Raw genomic sequence first — 5,989 nt, 5'->3', positions numbered from 1 at the left:
ATATGCACTTATCACACTCATTTGTTTTAAAATCATTTTCAATCATGCAGGAATCTAACATTTCATGCCATTGCTTTGGTGCCTGTTTCAAGCCATATAGGGATTTAGTAAGTTTACATACTTTGCTTTCTTGGCCTACTTCAACAACACTTGGGTTGGTCCATATAAATTTCTTCATTTAGGTCTCCATTTAGAAAAGCAGTTTTTACATCCATTTGATGAATTTGCAAATCAAAAATTGCAGCCATAGCAACTAAAACTCTAATGGATGTAATTCTTGTTACCGGAGAAAAAGTATCAAAAAATTCTAGGCCTACTAGTTGTTTAAAACCTTTTGCAACTAACCTAGCCTAGTATTTATCAATAGAACCATCCGATTTCAATTTTTTCCTTAAGACCCATTTGCAACCAATTGTTTTACAACCCGGTGGTAAATCAACTAACTTTCAAGTTTTATTAGAAATTAGAGATTCCATTTCATCATTTACAGCCTCTTTCCAAAAAATAGAATCATGTGAAGATAATGCTTCTTTCAAAGTTAGAGGGTCATTTTCAACATTAAACACATAAAAATCAGGACCAAACTCTTTTTCTACTCTAGCTGTTTTACTTCTTCTTAACTCAAAAGCAACAACTTCTTTATTTTTCAAAGTTGAAGTAGAAGAACTAGGTAGTGACAAAATATTTTGTTCAATCCTTTGACCCCCACTATTTTTAGTATCAAAAGGAAATTTATTTTCATGAAAGATAGCATCACCAGATTTTATTACAATATTATCTTCAAGATTAAAAAATCTATAGGCTGAACTATTTGAAGCATAACCAAGAAAAGCACAAGTAGTAACTTTCTTACCCAACTTTGTAATCTTGGGATCCATTAGCCTCACAAATGCTAGACAACCCCAAACTCTTAGATATTCCAAACTTGACTTGTAACCTTTCCACAATTCAAAAGGTGTCAATTTAGACTTTTTATGAGGCACACAATTCAAAACATAACAAGCAATTAAGATAGCTTCACCCCAAAAATTTAAAGGTGCATGTGACTCAATAAGCATGGCATTAGTCAATTCAACCAAAGTTCTATTTTTCCTTTCTGCTACTCCATTAGACGAAGGAGAGTAAGGAGGAGTAGTTTCATGACTTATTCCTAATGATCTAACAAAAGAATTAAACTCATTTGATTCATATTCACGGCCTCTATCACTTTTAATTCTTTTTATTTTTCTCCCAAACTGATTTTCAACCTCATTGAGATAAGTTTTGAAATTTTCAAAAGCATCACTTTTATTTTTCATCAAGTAAACATATGTAAACTTAGAAAAATCATCAATGAAAGTGATAAAATATCTATTACCTCCACGAGTTAGAATTCCACCAAACTCACAAATATCAGTATGAACTAATTCTAACAAATCAGTTTTTCTTTCAACTTGAAAATGAGGCCTTTTAGTGATCTTGACTTTACTACAAGCCTCACACTTTTCAAAATTCTTTTTAACCATTGGGATTAATCCTAAACTACTCATGATTCCAACATAACGATCATTAATATGACACAAACGATCATGCCAAAAATTAGTAGAAGAAATCATATAAACAGAAGTAGAAGTTTTATTCATTTCAACATTCAACTTAAACATCTCATCACATGCATACCCCTTCCCCACAAAAATACCTTTCTTCACTATTACATATTGATCAAATTCAATAATCTGTTTAAAGCCTGCTTTATTAAGAAGAAAACTAGACATCAAATTTTTTCTCATAGAGGGAGTATAAAGTACATCTTTCAATGTTAATATCCTTCCAGAAGTAAAACACAATTCAACATCTCCCTTTCCAAGCACTTGAGTAGTGTGAGCATCACCAAGCATAATGGTTTTGGGCTCCTCAAAATGAGTATATTTTTTAAACAAGTCTTTGTCATAACAGACATGACGGTTTGCACCAGAATCAGCCCACCATCCATCAACATTCTCAACCATGTTTATGTCGGTAATCACCTCCACAAAAGGTTCTTCGGTAACGTTTGCCTGAGGGTTCGGACCACGTTTCCGCAATCTGCAAAATCGAGCAATATGCCCACTCTTGCCACAAAAAAAGCATGGTCCCTTTTCTTGAACTTGTTAATTTTGTGCTTGGTGATTTTCACCATTATTTTTCTTGGGAGGTCTACCATTATTTTTCTTGAATTTTTTCTTCTTAGGCTTTAAAGAAGTATTTTTGTGAGTTTCAGGAGTAGCATTATTCGAAGTAATTAAATTTACCTTCGATGTGATGTTGATCTCTTCTGTTTGTAAAAGTGCATCTTGTCCCCTTGCTTCTTCTTACATGCGGATTTTCATTATCAAGGTTACAAGAGAGGTTTCCTTTTGTTTGTGGCACATAGTTTTTTGAAATTCCTTCCAAGAAGGTGGAAGTTTATCCACTATGCCACAAACAATAAGGTTATCTCCAATTTTCACCTCTTCGGACCTAAGCTCTTCAACAATCATGATGAAGTCTTGAGCTTGATCTACCACTGATTTGTTGTCCACCATTTGAAAACGAAAAATTCTACTAGCTGCATATTTTTTCGCTCCAGTCTCTTCGGTATGATACTTACTCTGCAATACCTTCCAAATTTTCTTTGCACTATAGTAAGTTCTATTTATAATAATCATAAAAATTATCAGATAGACAATTAAGAAGATAATACCGACACTTATAGAAATCACCATCGTACTTTTCCACTTTCTCTAGATGAGAAATAGTTTCATCATCATTCATAGTGGTGATGTCTTCTTTATTTGGATTCTTCTCAGTTAATACATAAGAAACATTGAGAAGACTTAAGTAGAAAAGTACTTTACCCTTCCATCTCTTGAAATAGTTACCATTGAACCGAAATGGCTTGTCAAGATCTCCCATCTTGACATCCGCGGTTTTTTCAATTGTAGCCATATTGAATCTCCTTAAAATTGTTAGTGAAAAAACTTACAAGATATTAAAATTGCAAAATTACAATTGAAAATAAAATGAAGAAATTAATCTCTTCAGGCTGAGGCGCGGATATCTCGCTCTCTTTAAGGAGATTCAAGCCCACAGCAACAAATGTTTTCACCGGTCCAGCAGTAGTCCTCTTTGACTTGTCCCCTCCAGGATACAACAGCCTTCACAAAGTATAACTCAACAACTCTGGAAAAGAGTTGAGTCCAAAGATCCACAAAAAAGAACACCTCCCTTCAACTAATAAGAACTCTCTTTTAGACTAACTCTTTCACTCTTTGTTTTCTCTTGTGTTTTGTGTATTTTCAAACCAAATTAAGACCACCACTATTTATATACTACAAGAAGTCTTCCTAGCAATGAATAGGAATATAATGAAGGTAGTAAATAATGAAGATAATGGTCTTAGGAGTTTCATAGGTTACAATAAGAGTTTCATAGGTTACATAGGTTACACTAGGAGTTACATTGGTTACAAAGAGTAATGGAGGAATTAAGAATGAAATAAAGTGATGGACAATCAATACTAATGGATGATGTAGAAGTTATCCATTCCAATGTTTATTGGAATGTTTTTATCTCACAATGAATTCAACCAATAAAGCCAAAAGTAATGGCATTACATGGCTACCAAGTCAAAAATGAATAACATGATTAAATTGGTAGTTTAAAACACAAATGCCTACAAATGGTCATTCTTATAACTCCAAAATAAAGCAATTTAATATGTTAAATATTAATATTAAAATGCTAATAACCTAACACACATAATATTATTACTTTTTTATGACTCGAACTCACAACTTTAAGATTTTAGGGTGCTTAACATCTTAGGAACCCGTCTGAAAAAGGAGAAAGACTACTAAATTTTACTAAGCAAATTTTTAGACTTCTTTTTTATTTGTGAACAACTACTTAAAGGTTAATATGACTTATAGGCAAAGATCTACCAATAAAATGTCCAATCCTAATTTCATTTTAGAGCTAATTTTCCGCATCGAGCAGTCCTCATAAGTGATGGAGACAAAAGTTTTTATTATGAAATTTCAAAATATAAAAATTTAAATACAAAATGATTACTAGATGATAAATCGGAGGTGAAAACAAAAGAAAACACTAATCTTAACCCGCTTTAATTTACACTTTGTTGTCATTTGTATCATGTAATTCCTTTTTTCCTATTATTTTTTTACAAATTACTTGTGCAATTTAGGTAAGATTAACTTTGAAGAAAAAAACAATTAATACTATATTCTTGATATCTTAAAAAACAAGTCACTTATTTTGGAGAATATTACAAAAACTAAAAGATTGTAATGAAAAGTTTATAAAAGTCACAAGTTTATTCCCTCTAAATAAGAAAAGATAAAAAGAAATAAAGCAATACCTTAACTAAGCTAAGGATTAAAATGTTACTACAATTACATATTACCTAGGTAAGTAATTGTTCAAATGATAGAAAAATTCAATGAGATGAAAATGACATTTAGTTGTCCAATAAAGGAGCCTTTAAAAATGACATTATAAATGTATGCAAAAATTTAAACGTGCAATAAAGAGTAAAAGTTTACTAAAATATAAAGGAGGGGCATTGTTAAGCTTGGACAACACCACAATATTAAGAAAAAGCAAAACTCTTTCACTACCAAGAAGAATTGTTGTCAGATCATCAACTTTGCGATGAGCATCACGAATAGTTTTTACGGTATTTTTCTTTTATATTTTTAGAATGTAGCTATCATTCTTGTCCATAAACACATCAAAATTTTAATTTTTTTTAATGTAGGGAATATAATGATGTTGTTTGTCGCTGCAATTATAGTTGTATGTGTTCAAAGCTAACTGATAACGGAAACACCTTATAATATGATTGTTTTTAAAGATGGGACACGAAATTTCAACACAATTGTTGGAGCAACATTAGCAGCTCTTGATCAGAGTGTCAAGCCATTCTTCATAAAAATTAAGAAAGGCACGTATCAGGAATATATTAGAAATTGTTGGGTATGTAGCAAGAATTGATGGGAAATAAAGGGAAGGAGAGGAATTTGAAAGGTTTAGAACTTGAAAGGTTGGGAACTTGAAAAGTCCTCTAATGCTTTATTGAAAAAGGCAATAGTCCCTCATCGGTAATGGAAAGGAAAATAGGAGAGTTTAAATAAATAAACGCTCCTATTAATTGTTAAAAGGGTTGGAAAGAGGGACCCCCCTCGCGCCGTCGTCGTCGTCGCTCGCTCGCTTCGGCTTCGGCTTCGGCTTTGGCAGATCGAGAGATAATTTTTTGGACAAAATTTATTTTAATTATTTATTAATTAATTTTAAATGGCCAAAAATTATTTTCAATAAATTAGTTGATAACCGAAATGTTTTCAACTTTTTAGTTAAAACCCGACCCGACTCGGATCCGCGCGAGTGACCCGTTTTAAATTCCGTTATATTCAAAATTTCCCGCCATGACTGTTCTGAAAGGTTGCAACTTTCAGGAACAGTCAATACCATTTGAAAGTTTGCAACCTTTCATTAATGGTCGTGTTAATTCTGAAAGGGTTGCAACCTTTCAGAATATATTCTTCTTGCCTATAAATACCATTCAGTCTTCAGAATATTTCTAACGAATTTTCTGATCTTCCTTCTTCTTAAAATCACATTTTTTCTTCGTGTACTTTCCTGCTGTGGATTGATTCGCTGACAGTAGAGTTTTTGGTATCTATACTCTACTGATTAAAATCATTTTACCCTGGGAGGTTATATTCCAAATCAAACCTCGGATACTAGAGGGGAATAATTTCCTTAAGGGGACACTGTGAATTCAGTGGACTTGATTTTCTTCCTAAATTTTCAATAAGAGTATTCCAGATTCTGGTACGTTTTTACAGATTAAATTATTTTATTTCTGTTCATCTTATTTACTGGTTATAAAAATTCTCAGTTACTTCGTGTTTCTGAATGATTTATTAGAACCAGTAATTTCTGATTTTATAACACAGATTGGAAACAA

At 32.2% G+C, this 5,989-nt stretch overlaps 1 pseudogene; it reads left to right on the top strand.

Annotated features, from left to right (window-relative positions):
• Positions 1-4,671: 4,671 nt before the first annotated feature.
• LOC107003931 overlaps positions 4,672-5,989 on the top strand; it is a 7,859-nt pseudogene continuing 6,541 nt past the window's right edge.

The sequence above is a fragment of the Solanum pennellii genome, chromosome 11 (assembly GCF_001406875.1).
Source record: "Solanum pennellii chromosome 11, SPENNV200".
NCBI classification, from domain to species: Eukaryota; Viridiplantae; Streptophyta; class Magnoliopsida; order Solanales; family Solanaceae; genus Solanum; species Solanum pennellii.
Note: the sequence above shows the minus strand (reverse complement) of the source record. Positions and strands in the feature narration are given on the sequence as shown.